Below are 16,967 nucleotides of genomic sequence, written 5' to 3' on the forward strand. Positions count from 1 at the left end.
TTTTATTGCATGGGACCTATTTTTCAAATAGTGTATTAAGACAACATAACAGCTCAGTAGTATGAGTCCTGTCTTCCAGCATCTGGGGTTCACTTCTCTCCTCAGTCACTGTGTGGAGTTTGAACCTGTTTCCTGTACCTGCATGTGCTTTCTCGGGATACTTTGTGTTTTTCACCTAAGCATACTAGTTCACTGGCTTTAGATAATTGTTCAGGTATGTGCATTGTGTTTAATATTGCTTTTCTGCCAGAATGTGACTGAAAAGTATTCATGGACAAGCCCAATTACCTAGTTAAAAAAGGATAAATAGATTTGATGGACTTGTTTACTTTCATTAAGGAACACAAAGCAAGTTTTTTTCTTATTGTTTGCTGAGAAACTATGGATCAGAAATGGATGAATGCGGTAAAGTATAACATAAATTGATTATCCTCGGTAAGCCATGAAGACGTCTATGCTTGTATCAGTATAGAAAATCACATGTTCACTGCAAACTAGGGCTAGGAGTAAGGAAGTAAATGCAACAGTCTGCCAACTTTCCTGGGTAGAAAGACTGAACACCAAAGACTCAGTTCTTCTTCCATGAGTATAAGCTGTTTTCTTTCGTTTTTTTTTTTTTGTCTCCCACCACCACTGCCCTTCATTATACCAGCCCTGCACCCTGATACCTGCCTGCCCTGGGTCTACCAGCTGCTTATCCCCTCCCCTGGACCTAATCCAGTGTTGCTCAGGCTAGTTGTGGAATGAGGCATCTGGTGGCTCAGTACATCTTTGCATCATCTGGGGTGGGGGCTTTTTCACGTATGACCTAGCAATTTCTCCCACCTCCCTTGTGGACCTAATGGTATGCCTGGGACCTGGTCTGAAACGAAGACATGTGCTGTATTGCCCCACCTCCACAGCAGCGCAGTCATGTCTCCATCCTACACCCTCGTCAGGCATGCTGACTAGTGTGTCTTCCCCAGCCTCCACCAAGGATAGACATAGCAAACTCCCCATAAGGCCACCATAGGGATTGTAACACCCATCCCTCCTCGCTGCTCCATCAGTTGCCTTAGCAGCTAATTGAACCTTGGTCACCAGCTAAGGTGTTTCTGGCATGTTTGTGGCATCCATTGGCTACTGCACAAGCTACCATGCAATGTTTTAACAGGGAAGAGAACAGACTGTGATGTGGTATGGCATCATATCCTTAGAGGTCATTGCAGACAAAATGAGGACAAATGAAATGTGTGCCTTTCTAAAACTGCTCCAGTGGGTCTATATCACATTGTCGAATGACCTATTCAGTGAATGCCTCTTCAAACTTTATTTGTTGAAAACTTACTCCATTGAATAACATTTTAAGCTAAATTATTCCCAGGGAAAAGAACTACTATGCAAACAACCAATTATCAGAAAAAAAAATCACAAAATTTAAAACCCACTCAGGAGGGGTGCTACACCACCACACACCCCCAACTAAACATACCAACTCCAGGATCACACTACAGTGCGGAAAAGGACAAATTCCTACTGATGGCCCACTGTTTTTTTTTTCCTCTGGGAAAAAAAAATTGCTAAAATGATCACTGGACGGATAGAGCTTTCAACAAATAAAGTTCGATGAAGAGGCATTCACTGAATAGATCGCGCGACGATGTGATATAGATCCTCTCCAACTACATCATCCTTTGAGTTTTACAAGAGCACCATCTTCCCCCAGAAGTATATTCAAATACTGATGTAGAAAAATAAAATCTCATTAATCCCTCTAGTCATGGAAAGGTTTATCCTTTGTAATGTAGGCAGGTAATTTTCAGGTCCGTTAACAGTCATACTACCTATCCTGGGACCACAAGCATGTCTGATGCCTTACCCCTGCTGACCATCAGACAGTTACAGCTTTCTGACAAGTCTATACTTTACAAATTTGTATACACCTGAAACATGTTGCAAATTAATTACTGCAACTACAAATAATTGCTATTTATATTCAGAACATTCAGAGCAATCTACTATATATAAAAATATTATATAAAAGTATGTATGCTAAAAGCAGTAATTTTATACTCTGTCTTTTCTTATCTAATCATGACCAGTATTTTTTCAAAAATGTGACCAAAGTACTAAGGTTCTATAGGAATTTTCTTACATAATGCATGCTTTTATGTTTCTATATGACAAGTTAATTGCTGATATTTTTACTTTTCATTATGATCGCATATGATGCTTGTATAGCTAAGGTAATTGCACCAGAAGTGCAGGTGGTTCTATAATGAAATTGAGCTCTAACTGCAGATGGTGTTAATGTATGCTAATACATTCTTATTCTGTGTTCAGGTGCTGACACAATATTGTGGATTACACATTTCTCTGACATTTAATAAAAATCACCAGCAGTAATCAAGTTTTGTTATGGCAAAGTCTGCTCCTTACGTTGCTCTCCTTTTAACTGAGGAGATCATAATTAGAGTGATGATTCACTCTACTGCATCTATGAAATACTGTTTCCATGACAAAGGTCACAGAGCTATTTATACAGAGCATCATGGAAGCTGATGATAGCAGTTGATGATTGCCTGTGATTCATTTCTCTTACTTGCTTTGCATGCTTCGAAATATAAAAATATTTTTTTTTAATTTAGGTGTACTGTAAACTCTTAAACAAACTCTGGCACATTTTAGTGCGCTTGAGATGCCCCTTAATTACATACATGAATAAAGAACAATGTGGAAAGCCTCTCTGCTTTGGAATCCCATACATTTCAGAGCAAAAGCAGAATGCATTTCTGAGACAACTCCTGTTAGTTTCATCGTATAAGAGCTTCAACTTAAGTTGTTATTTACAAAAGAACTTTGACAGCATGTTCTGTCACTGGTGATAGCATGAAGTAAAATGTAGATTCAGTCCTTCTAGAACAAAATCCTTGCTGTCAAACATATCGACAGAATTGTGGTGCTCCAGTTCACTGTTGAAATACTCGAAGATAAAGAGCTTAATCAAAACGAGTTATTATCTCTGACCTGGGAACTTAAAGGAAATGATAAAAAAATTATCATTTGATGCATTCAGGTTTGGTGAGAATAAATTACTCCTCATTTAGAAAGCTGAAGTTTTTAAAATGTGCTACTTAAAATGATAACATTATGTAAAATGTTCTTTTAGTAATGTTTAACTTCCAAAATATGAGGTACAAATAACATAGCATAAAGGGCGGCCTCAGTGGTGCAGCGGTTAGCGTTGCCGCCTCACAGCAAGTGGTTCTCCGGTTTGATCCTTGGCTGGGGTGCCTTCTGTGTGGAGTCTGCATGTCCTCCCTGTGATCGTGTGGGTTTCCTCCAGGTGCTCTGGTTTCCTCCCACATCTCAAAGACATGCTGTAGGTGGATTGGATACTCTAAATTGGCCCTAGGCATGAGTGTGTGCATGTGTGTGCCTTCTGTGGAAGGTTGGGTGCCGGGCTGGCAACTTGACACAGTAAAACTCCACTCCCAATCATGAGCAGAGAGGTGATCTGTTGTGGTGACCCCCTAACTGGGAAAAGCCAAAAGAAGAAGATCCTAGCACTTAATTCAGCATTACTGGTCTTCGTTTTAATTTATTTTATACTATTTGTGTATCCACATGGACTGCTAAAGTGGAGTCCTTATGATATATAACTCCACCAGTACCAACAACAGCAGAAATTAAACAATTTACATACATTCTTCCATTGGCAATACTGGATTACATAACAATCAGGCTGACTCTAGCTTTTTAGATAGTTGTTTGGTTGGAATTTTGACATAGGGTCCAAGTTGGGGGACAACGTTCAAGACTTCCTAATATGACATTTTATGGTCTATGCTCTGTCTGGAGGAAAACTTTCAATAGACTAATGAAAACATTCTGATAGTATTTCTTTGCTGTTTAGTTAGGAATGCAGCCACATAGTAGAATTGTGCACTTAAGTTTTCCATTGGTAGCTCTGTAACTTGAAAATGTGTTAAAGTTTCTCAAAGTACTGATTTCTTCCTCCAATGTACACATAAGCAAATGATCACATCATTTTTTTCTGTTCAGATAAATAATCTTATCTATCCATGCATGCTTATGAGTTGCAGTTGAATGCTATAGCAACCTCATGAACATCATCACCATCCATGGAGTATACCAGGTATTTCTTCTGTACCACTTAAACACATGTACCCACCTACTTACTGACTATTTACTAGAATAGCATCATTCACCTGTAAGTGCTACATAGTCATTCACATTAGTTCCAATACTCTGCACTGGGACAATGTTCAAAATAACAGGTTTTGTGGTTTGGAAAAGTTATTTATTAAAACTATTCATTTACAGTGAGAGTGGGTTTACACAGCTTACCTTGTCATAATTTGTCTTCATGTTCTGCAACATAAGATGTGATCATTGTGGTTAACTTCTAACATAAGAGGTAGAGTTAGTTGTACACAGTAAGAGCACAGCTGGCCATGGTCAGTCCAACAGCACCACAGTGACCATGAACATAATTATTTTGGGTGGTAGCAAATGTGGGTACCTCATTTAAGGGTCTTTTTTCAAAACTTCTTGAAGTAGAGTCTTTAGATTTTTAACTTAGCCTTAATATTTCCAGTAGAACTGAGGTGACTAATTAGAAACTTCTTACGTTTTGTAAGTTTAATGATAAATTAATGACTTTTCATTCCTATATATTTAGGGAATGCTAAAGAATTCCTCATCTACTGCATCCTGCTGAAGTCCTAAATCCTTTCATCATCACCCCTCCTTTATCATTAGAACAAATCTACAGTTTAGCTTATCTGTAACATTTAAGCTGGAGTTTGTCAGCACGAGTCCCTCAGAAATAGTTGATAATGTGGGTTCCTATTATTTCCTCGAAGAGGCATTCTGTCGAACACCTCTTCATCGACCCTGAAACCACGAAATTTGAAAACATTGAACGTTCCACATAAGTGATTTCTTTCCTTGTCCATCCTTATCAGTTTGCCGTTTTCCCCGGTGTAGTGCGATCTCAGAGTTGGTATATTAATTTGGGGGGGTGTGGGTGCACAGTCCCCCACGTTGGAGGGTGTGGGGGGCAAAGCCCCCCACTTTGTAGTGTTTGTGGTTATTTGTTGGTGTTTGTAGGGCAAGCGATTTCTTTCCAAGGCAAAGAAATCGCTTATGTGGAGGTTTCATATTTTGAAAGTTCATGGTTTTAGGGTCGATGAAGAGGCGTTCAATGGAACATTTCTTTGAGGAAATAATATAGACCCGATAATGTTTCATTATTCCCAAGCATCAAATGTAGCACCTAGCACTTCATATACAACTTAACTTCCAAGAATTGCAAGCCTACCTCATCCATGGATAAATCCCAAGCAGTACAGACTATGATTTCACCCCTTTAATACACTTTCTAGAAAGAAAGCTAAATGTAACGCTAAAGCAGTAATATCTAGAGACGCATTTCTTTTGTCTTATTCATATCTTTAAAGTATATCTCTCACACTGATAATAAAGTCTTTCAGTGTGTTTGTGGTTCCTGATCTGGAGGGGGAAGTAATTCTCATCCCTCATAATCGTACTTCTTTTTATGTTTTGTCTGATTCTTACCAGACTGAATCCACACCCTAATCATTATTATTTATGTTGCTGTTGGCTTACTTATTTTCCAGATTTTTATGCTAATAACAGCAAAAGCCACACTGCATCTCAGTTTATTATCTGTTATATTCCTTTCCTATGGAACATTATCCCTCATCTTGCAAATATACTGGGAATTCATATTTCTTGCTGCACATTAAAGAACAGTATTTTGCAAGATCTTGTCTAGTCTTTTCAAACATTGCACATCACTACTTGTCAAATCCATAATGAGGAGTTCTAATTTACCTTCTGCAAAATTCTTGTTCAAGACCTCTTCAACAGCTACAAATGTACCTTATTATTTATTGTCATTTGCTGACTGGGCCCAAAGGTACAACATTTCAGCCGAGGCATGAGTAGAACAGCTTTTTTTTCAGAGATAGTTGGTGAAGTCTGAAGCCCAAGTCAATAATGAGCAATGTCTTAATCCATATTTTTGTTATTATTCGAATGTTGCTTTGTCCACACCTGAATCTCTTGGGTTGCTCATTCTAGTAATTGAAGTTTTCATATTTAAGAACAGTGGTTGGTACTTTTACCTACAATGTTAAACTACAGATATTTAAATCAGTTGTAACAATCTCTTTAAGTACTTACACCAAACTGTCTTGTCCAGTGTTTTAATGTTTGCATCTCAACTGCCCATCCTTAGAAGGTTGTTGTTGTGTCTTTTGGCTTATTCCGGTTAGGGGTCGCAAGAGCAGAACTCCGGTCCGCTAATGTTTGGTAGTGGATTTTTAGAAGGTCATACTATCAATTTTGGACTATTCAATTGATCTCTGTATAACTATAGATTTTATCTTGCAATTAGTTGTCTCAATGAATAAACCATATACAAACTGCATATGCAGCTTGTGTGCACATATACATATGTATATGTATGTACATATAGTTAGATAGATACACATATATGTTTACAGACTCTTACTGTTCCTTTTGGCTGGATAATGATTGAAAATGGTGCAGTGGCTGTCCATATACCTTGTTAACAAATAAAAAAATACAATAAAGTGTTAGCTTTGTGGTATCAGGAATCAGTCTGTGTCATGGATGTGTTAACATAGTTGTATAGTACACTTATACTGTTAAAAGCAAAAGTGGTGACTCACTACAAGAGATGATCACCCACATGCAAAAGGTTAGTACATTTCTCTGTAGACATAAGAAAGTCAGACAGAAAACATCCATAATCAGTATCAAAATCAGAACAGCATAGCTTTGAATAGTGTTACTTGTTTTGTTCAAACATTCCTCAAATTCCATGCAGTCTGTTTTATTATTTGGCCATGGCAGCTTGCTTGGATTGCTTGCAATTTTAAGAACACACAATACAAATCAGAACCAAGTTATGGCATTGATTTTGGACACTTTGAAGTGTATTTATTAAAGAAATCTGTGTTAGTCAGGAAAACAGAAGTATGAGCCTGCAATATGTATTTGCAGTACTTGCATTACAATGGCAAGTTGTTATTTACCAGTGGTTTGCATTCTCTGAAATGTTTCTTTTGGAAACTTATACTACTAATCTTTGAGATCAGCATATTTTAGAGTTAAGGGTCACTTCCAGTTTAGAAGTTATCTGATCTTGTTATATTCATTATTGTAAACTTTTGGGATTGGCTTTGATCACAAGTATTTATTTACAAAGATTCCATGTTAAATACTTACAAAACAGAAAAGAAACATGGAAAGTAAGTTGTCCCAGAGGAAGTGAAGCTGAGACTGGCTCCAGACACTTATAGCTGAACAATGACAGAAAGTTTAAAAAAGTCCATGAGGATAGCACTCGGAAATGTTAAAGGATGTGTACAGAGAGAAATGGAGCACAAATGTATTAACGACTGCAGCTGCCTTGAACATCATTAGAAGACAAGCTGTGCTGTGTGCTCTACTTAAGACTTAACCTCAAAATTTAAGACAGACCCTTTCAGCATTTTTTTGTGGTAAATTTTGCATAGACTGGCATCACGCCTAGACGCATTTTCACTGCATAGACATTTTTGTTTTCAATGGATTAGTATCATCCCTAATATTTTGTTGCAGGAATTAGAATCATAGAGTTTAGGAAGTAAACAATCAGCTTGTTCTCCGCATGAAATATTTCAGTAGAGTTTATTGCTTCCAGGATATTAAAAAAAATGTTACCAAACATAAAGTGATTGTATAAGTCAGTGGCAAGGTGTTATGAGATTGTTTCGGTAAATTAATATCACTTCCACAGGGGACCATGATAAAGTACAAACGGCTGTTAATAATGTATGCGAGACAAAGTAGTTTTAGTGAAATAGGATACCTCAAGGTGCATGGATAACTGGGGTGGTGGAGAGTGTTGTACCATACCAATATGCCAATGCCTCAAGTAGAACTCTCAGGCAGTTGCAGATGACAAAACTGCCTCATATGACGTGTACGTATTTCACTCATGCTCATACCCTATAGCATTTTAATGATGTGCTAAAATGAATTTACATTTATAACTGCAACGTTTTTCTGCTCTGGCTTCCTGTAAGATTCACCACAGTCATATGCTATGTTGAACAAAAAATATTTCTAGGTTTAGCTATTAGGATGTTTTTAGGATGTTTTGTCTTTATGAAAAGAGACGCTTTATCATTATCTATAGTATAAATCACTTACCTTCTAAACATGTCCATTACAAGTGTGTCTGTTTTTTTTCCTTTGTTCAGTAATTTTATTAATAACATATTGCCCCATGACCTCACTTAATTACATAAGAAATCACACAGAGGCCGAAAGCCATTGCAACCACATTATTGGAGAGAATGCATTTGGATAAACATATGAAATAATCAGCATAAATAGCAACATTTGATAAATGACTCAGAAACCAGTATGAATCAGCCACACAAGGGTTTCAGAAATCAGAATACACCTCATCTCAGTCAGCCTGTCCAGTTCTCACCAAGTGGCATACCAACTTGGCAAAACCTGACAACTTACCAAACACAGCTTTCTTAACATCTCATTATCATATTTCTGAACCTTTTAATGGTCCAGAAAAGGAGAGTGGGAATGGAAATGGGGGTGAGGCCAGGCTCCAGAATGACTGTCCACCAAGCTGCTCTCCAGGGCAGCCTGTTCCCCCCTTTCCTGGCCTTGCAGTGTCTGTATAGCAACTCTCTGAAAAAAATATAGAAAGGAAAACAAAACCTACAATGAAACACTATGCATCATTCCCAACTAAAACTGCAAAGAAAAACACCTTAAACCAGTGAAACCACTTATGAAATCCTATATGAGGTAGTTAATGGACAATAAATATTGAAGAAAAGAGAATAACTTGCAGAGGAAAAGATTGCTGCCTATATTCCAAAGGTAAATACTATCCTGTACATACCATATGGGGTCTCTGTCTCTGACATAGCAGTATTTTATTACAAAAATGATTTAAGCAGGAAGATGCTACAGCAATCCTGTGGTTTATGAATTTGCATGCTATTTCTATGTCTGCTGCCTTGCACTCTATAGCCCAGTGTAACCCTAGTATAACAGCTGACCAGGCTACTAAAGTGCAAAGTGCAAGTACTGAACTGTTAATAAATCACTCAGTATTCTGGACAAAAGCCTGGGTTTAGGAACATGACTGATATTGCTGTCCTTCAAGCAGACTTATTACAATATGCTGCTGTCCTATTTCATTAACCAGAAGTTGCAAAGTTGGTAACATCAGGCCCCAAATCATACCTCCAAAACCTTTTCAAATAATGTCCCAAATGATGGGATCAAGTCTAAACTGCAAGCCTCTTCTTTAAACCTTTTTCTCTGATAACTACAAAAGAAATAAACAAGTGGTCCAGAATAAGGACCTGGCTTGGACCACAAACTAAAGAAGAACAGGTGAGAAAATCACCCCAACCTGAATGAAATATGTACCTAATAAAAGTCAAACATGCCTTGGAGGGCCACCTACCCGTTCTCTAGATCATATCCACTGACTATCTCTATATTGCTAAATCTAAAGTTCATCCTATAAAAAGAATGGGACAAGTAGCCAATGCTCAGGAGGACATGAATGACCAAAGCCTTATTTAACAGATGGACTAAATCTTTGGGTCCTAACAATACCTTATTCAGAAAGTCAAAGTTTATAGTCAAACAAGCCTTCCTAATGCTTGCTGGGAAAGCCACTGGAGTGTGATAATCCAATAGAGTGGGACAAGTAAGGGAAAAGAAGCTCTGTCCAAAACCAACTGGTGATCCAAGCTAGAGTGGCTGATTTTGGAGCTAGCAAACAAAACTAAAACTTCAGTGTCAACAACAGACAATAGACACATGATTTCATTTTAGATATCTAGAAGCTCGGCAGTGCAGGGCATTCCAACATATATTAATATGAATAAAGTGCCTCACAAAGTGTATAGAGAGTAGTTACTCATCACAGAGTGAGCACCCTTTAAAGTAGCTCTGAAAAGATTTTTCTCAATCGGAGACCTTGCATCTGTGGTGAAGCCCTTTAGCCTCTTACAACCTTTTAATATTCTACCAATAAGCCACTACATGGTCCAGTCTTGCAAATCAGTAACCCTGACCAGCAAACTCAGAGCTCTGAAGTGCACATTTACTGCTTTGTGTGTACTTCATTTGGACCAACAGGAAACTACATAAAACACCAAAAGTCTAGGAGACCATGGCCTCTATTATTCTGGTAGGCTTGTCCAAAAAGACCAAAAAGCTCATAGAAATGCTCTGTAGTTTTGTTTTTAGTATTAAATTTTTATTATATAATATAATAGCAATAGCAGTCATTAAAGGTTCAAGAGTTCTTCCAAAGGGACTGAGTTACTCCTCAGCAATCAACCATATGTTTTCTGGTATTCAAGTGCATGGAATCTTGTACATTTTGGGACATTTGATGAAATATGGGTATCTACAAATGAGAAAGAATTTCAGCAAGGGCACTAAATGTACCAGAGACATAATGTGAAGAAATGGCTGATCAATGTGCAAGCTATGTGGAGTCAACAACCTCAAAATGGACTGGACCCATATAGATCTGCAAGATTTCTTACTGAGTACTCTCACCAAAGTTTAGCTAGTGAAAATGACTTTTTTAATACAATTCATCCTACCAGACCACCACTACTATCAAAATAGAGATGAGCTCCAGGAAGGGTTTATCTTTTATGCTTTCTGGTGACCAGTTGGGTGACCAGGGTATAGACAACCAGTGCCAGTTGATATAGCCCCCCATATCGACCACCCAGCAGTGTCCATAAACAACTGCAGTGGATCTGATGAAACTATCCCATCTTGACACATGGAGATCCCTTTAAAATCTGCCACATATCATATATTTGATTCTAACTTGCTAATGGCTGTAACTCCATGGTACTTCTGGTATCCCCCTCTTAAAAGGTTTGCCAATGTGATCTTGTGAAAGCTGTAAAAGCAAAATTAAGTTGGCCAAAAAAATCCATCACTTCCTTAATTCTGATTTTTCAGACTGACAGAGAATCTTGAATTGTCCACTTTAGGTTGTCCAGTTTGGTCTGAGGTAACTTGGATGAAGAAAATAAATCCAACTCAAGACCAAGGAAAAGAGTCTTAACTGGCCCATCCATATTGTTATGAGAAAGTGGTACCCCAATATGGTCCCAAAGATCCATAAAAATAGATGTAGCTTCCTGTGCACCCCACTCTGCTTCCTACACAATTAAGAAGTCATAAAGATAGTGTACAACATATTGCTTGGAGGCTCTCTGCTTTCAGCACCACAGAAACTGTGTACTGAGCTTTTCAAATGTGGCATTTTATTCCAGACAGTCCAAGGGCATGGCAATGTCAAATAAAATAAACATTCAAATCACATGCCTAGAAAAGGCCAATCTTGTTCATAATGTGTGAGTTAGCAAAGGATGACATTAATATCCATCTACACAAGTCAGGAGTTATCAAACTGCTTGATGACTTGAATTGAATCATCCAGGAATTGTATTTTTGCTTCATGTTTCTTGATGACATAATTCACTGAAGACCCCAGTGGGAAAATACAGATAACAAATTAAGTGAAATTAGCCATCCTACTTTTTTCAGGACCAAGTCCTACAGGGGAAACTCCAAAAAATTTGAAAGGAGGAAATATAAAGGGGCTGGCTACTCTGCCTTCTCATAGTTGTCTGCCAAATAACTGTCACACAATGTCTATCTCAGCCATAACTGTCTACATAATTCTTACAACTTGCAGATTTTAAAGACACATCTGATTTTATAGAAATCCCCAAAGTAAAGCCTTGTAACAATTCTTAAGTAATTTGCTGGTTGGGATAGTCATTCAAGCTGTGAACTAAAACATCCATCTTAATGGCTGAGTAATTAAACCTGATGACAGTGGTGGCCACAAAAGGAGGTTACCCCTCGAAAACCTACAAAGAAATCCTTACCTCTCCCTACCTGATTTGTTGAAGTGACCCACTGCTGAACATCCAAAATGTTATCAAATCTGCATGATTGAATCATGTCTCTGAACCAGCATTTGGTGGCTGAGTGGCCACCACTACAGACTGAATACCATTGAGAAAATCTGCATGAGGCCATGCATAATTACCTACAGTGAATGGCTATTAAGAGTTGCCCTTAACTAGTGCTTCATCAAGTGTTCATGAAGAAGGGGTCCTAGGCTTGTCAATCATATCCTAACCAAGTGTTTGCAAGGAATGCCGCCCACTTCAGCTGCTTATTGACAGACTTGCATTTACAACAAAGCCATGACCGTCCAACCTCAATTCATGATGACCCTTCTCTAATGTTAACAGATAAAAGAAAGCTATCCTTGAACAGGTGCCCTTTCAAAGACTACTGCCATTTTATGCATACAAGCTACAACCCAATTGTCTCAAATGTCTTTGCCTCTTTCCTAAGCCACTAACACAGATGCTAAATCCTATCCCATGAGCCTACCAGCATCCATAATGCACTGAGTACCATCTGTATCAACTAGTTCAAAGGCATCCACATATTCCCAACAACACATGTTTTTTTTTTAATGGAGATGGGAATCTGAGCTATGATAACCACACACTGCTGAGCACCATCCTGGCAGGGCAACTGAACTAAACCCTGGTCATCCAAGACTATACATACAGGCCTGCACCAACACCATTTGGCAGCACAACAGTTAAAGATAGCTAAATAAATGGACTCCACTGAGACCAGCAACCTTCATATTATTGTCATACCTCCTCCCTGCTAGCCACATGAATGTTAGTCAGTCCCATCTCAAACACTAACTCATAAATCAGGACCTACCCTATTGATTTAGTGCCTTTATAACCCCCCCCCCCCATAATCATCTACCCACTGGTTGTCTTGCGCCAACTAAGATGATTCAACTGAGGCAAAATATCTGGCAGAACTACTGTGGGCATGATTTCTTCCTCCGGTTCTAAGACATCTTTCCAATACATGTATTTCGCCTTCTTAGGTGCAAACCTTCTCTCCCTCTGTTTCTCTCTTTCTCTACGGCAAAGTGATTATTGACTTTTTTTGAAATAACATTGATTAGACACTTCAGGCTACTGTGGCCTCTCATTTGCCAACCACATCAAAAGAGCTATCTGCCTCCACTTTCTGAGAACATCATCCAACATGAATATACCGTAAAAGGCAAAAAACATGATTTTAGCACTATGCCATTTAAAAAGGGGGGGGCTGTCCGGAATTACTTGCAGCATCCATCCTTGTGGGTCTTGTGTATTTAATGTGACAGAAAAACAACTTAATTACTTGATTGTGGTGATACTACTGGGAATATATGCTGCATACACCACCTAAAGTGTATTGTAAGTAAAGGTATGGCTGTTGGAAGCTTAGGTGATGAATAATTCTATAACTTTATCCAAACCGAAGAATAAATTCCAAAAATCCAGAATGTCAATGGTAACAAAAAGCTGGTACAATCCCCCTCAAAAAATCTCCCCACTCAAGGATCAAGCTTGAAATGTTCATAACAAAAGCTGAGGAACTAAGCATTACCTTTAAAAACTAAGATGATTGTTGGCAGAATATCCTGTCAGAATTTAACCCAAAACCACACCTACCAGTAGCTGCAACCAATTAAAATACAATCTGTGAAGGAAAGGCAAAACTAGAAAATATGAAGAGCCAGGATCTTGCACTTGTAACCAGTCCCTTGTAATGTGAAGAGCCAAGATCTGGCACTTGTGACCAGTCCCTTCTGAGGTGACAGACACTTGAGAACTGAATCTCTGACTTAACAAAACAACATTGCTAACTAAATAAATTACAAACTGAAAGTACCCAAGGCAGACAAACCAGGAAAATAAAGAAAACAGCAAAGCACAGTACAACCACCATGGCAAGCAGCATAAAAATTCAAGGAGACTAAATAAAAATGTATTTAATAAAAATCAGGATAAGCGCTTTCACATAAAAATGCTTCATCAGATCCTCAGTATACACAAACCAACAAGTACATTTAAAAAGCACATTCAAAAAGAAATTACCCTATCAAACAGCTTTGCCAATTACTGATGTAATGGCCTCAATTTCAATGCTGGCTTTAAAGGAACATTGTAATTTAAGCCAGGTATTCTATGTGCCTGTAATGTGGCAATCCACCTTATCTCCATACATTCTGTTCTGTTGACTATGTCCCCACCTCTGGCAGACTCTGGTATTACCTCTATCAAAGTAAACTTAAAAGAATGCCCACTGTGATCTTTAACATGTTTAAAAAGGGCGCTTAAACAACGCATTCTCAATATGTCCGCTACATGCTGCAGGACACGATCCTTCAATTTCTGATTAGTTTTACCCACATAGTATGACTCACAGTCATTACAAGTCACAAGGTACACTAAATTAGCTGTCCTGCAGTCAGCATGTACCCTAATTTTACCAGTTATAAACACAATTTGTCAAAAAGATAGCTCATTGTTTCTGAAACACTGTAGGTGTCTAACACCATAGTGGGGGGGGGGGGGGCAATGTGATAGAAGTGTCAGGAGCCTTACCAAAAGAAGCAACGCTGAAAATCATGGCATTTAGAGAGTATGGGCATAATGGGAGAATTGACACTACACTTAATGTGAATCATCTAAAAGCTTAGTTCACCAGAGTACTTGGATGCCTAATTTAACTTCTGAGAATTAAATGGAAAATAAAAAGGTACCCATGACTAAGCCAAGTGGAACGCTGCTATGTGAGTTCTGTAACTAAGCTAATTTACTAGCCATTGGAAATGCAATGGTTAATGTTGAGTATGGAAGAGTTTGTCTGTCATACCCACATGGTGAATGTTATCAAAGGTTGTGTCAAGTTCAAAGTAGGCATTGTGAACAGTCTGACCCACATCTAAGTTTTTTCAGAGCTTATCAAAGAAAATAAAGAGGTTGAAAAGACATGACCCAACTTTAATAAATGCAAAGTAATTACAGTCAAGGATTAGGAGGTCACCTATGTCACTGTAGGTTAATTCAACATTAATATCTTACATGGCTTTACAGATAATGTTAGTAAGATGAATAGGCCTATGGCTACCAGGGTGAGTTGTGGTGCACCTTTGTGGATAAGTACTAGTTTATCAATTCTCCAAGCTTCAGGTGTGTAACCTGTAGAAACAGACTATGTTTAAAGAGAATTTAAAAAAGTTGTAATGGTGCTTGTTACTTGCATGAATACATTCTGGAATGTTGTTGGAGCTAATGGAAACAGTGCTTTTAGTTTTTTAGTGTGCTGATGTTTCTTGACATATGATGATTACATGCAGGATATTAAGAGGAGAAATCAGGGTGTGTGGCAATGGGATGTCAGGGAGATATAAAGCTAGAGATAAATTTGTCAGCCAGCATATTGGCTATGGTTTCTACATCACAGTGGGAGATGCCATTAGATATATGTTCAAAGTACAACTGGGTATTTTTTTCTGCTGAAAACATTGGCCTTGTTTTTGTACTTGATATTGCTGACTGCTGTAAGTTTGTTACTGTTTTTTCTGGCCTCTGATGGTATGCTTAGTTGTCTTGACTAAGACTGGATCTTTAAAGAGTTGCAGGCCTTTATTTTTTTCTGTTGAACTGATTTATACATGACTTCTACCATGCATACAAATTTTTGATTTTGAATTTATCACAACAGATGTGAACGTCTTCAATACGTTTGCCCATAAAATAGTAAAACTATGAGAAGTATGCAAACAAAAGGGTGGCCTCATGATTTTTTATTTGGCAGTGCTTGGCAGCTGTGGTTATTCAGGATATCTATCACTAGAAATACATTGGCTTTAGAACACCATGAAATGCAATACAAATTTATGGGTGGGGAGGCTAGTATTAAGGATGAATGTTGTAGACAGAGGATCTAATTTTGCCAAGGAGATGGTGACAAGTAGAATGTTAAAGAAGGTTTATACCCTTGATGGGGTTGGGCACAGTTTACATTACAACATTTGTATTTACAAATAATGGAAACTCTAGCCGTATTTATTACTTATTGCATTGGGTAGTTAGTTAAGGGTAACATCACTCATAACAAGAACATTTGGCTTAATGGGTACCTTTTTAAGTTAAATCAAGCAGAGCCACAACTGACACATTTAGCACAGTCCCTCCCCACCCCCTTACCCAAGTGAAGAACAGGCAGAGACATAACTGACACATTTAGCACAGTCTATCCCCACCCCCTTACCCAAGCGAAGATCAGGCAGAGCCATAACTGACACATTTAGCACAGTCTATCCCCACCTCCTTACTCAAGTGAAGATCAGGCAGAGCCATAACTGACACATTTAGCACAGTCCCTCCCCACCCCCTTACCCAAGTGAAGAGCAAAGAAGAAAAATAAAGCGTGAGTGCAGAATATCTGTATGGGGGGGGGACTGATGATAATATGAGCTTAAGGAAGGAAAGCTTACAAGTAAGCTGAATAGGGAAAAGTTAAGTTGGAAAACAATTGTTTTTTTAAAAAGAAAGTGAGGTAGGCAGGAGAAAGGTTTTGATGGTTTAGGTTCAGGCAGGGAAGAATGTAGTCTTTATAGCATGGGTTTGTTTTATTAGCACTTACTTGCATCTCTAGTGACCAAGGAATTTGATAGGCCTGACAGTAGGTAGCTAACAGCAAGGTGAGGATTTACTGGTTAACTTAGAGAGGAGGTAAGATCCCAGTTAGCTCAGAGAGTCTACTGTTAGGCTTAGGGATAGATGCATATAGATAGATAGATAGATAGATAGATAGATAGATAGATAGACAGACATAACAAAGATGATATGGAATAGATTGTGGTAGTTGCATTGGTTAATTTTCATTTATTTTAGGATGGGGCAGTGGGCTGGTTGTGGAGTCTCTTGATGTAGGCAGTTAAAAAATAGAGAAGG

Source organism: Protopterus annectens, chromosome 5.part1 (genome assembly GCF_019279795.1).
Source record: "Protopterus annectens isolate FY-2018-M chromosome 5.part1, PAN1.0, whole genome shotgun sequence".
Classification (NCBI taxonomy): domain Eukaryota; kingdom Metazoa; phylum Chordata; order Ceratodontiformes; family Protopteridae; genus Protopterus; species Protopterus annectens.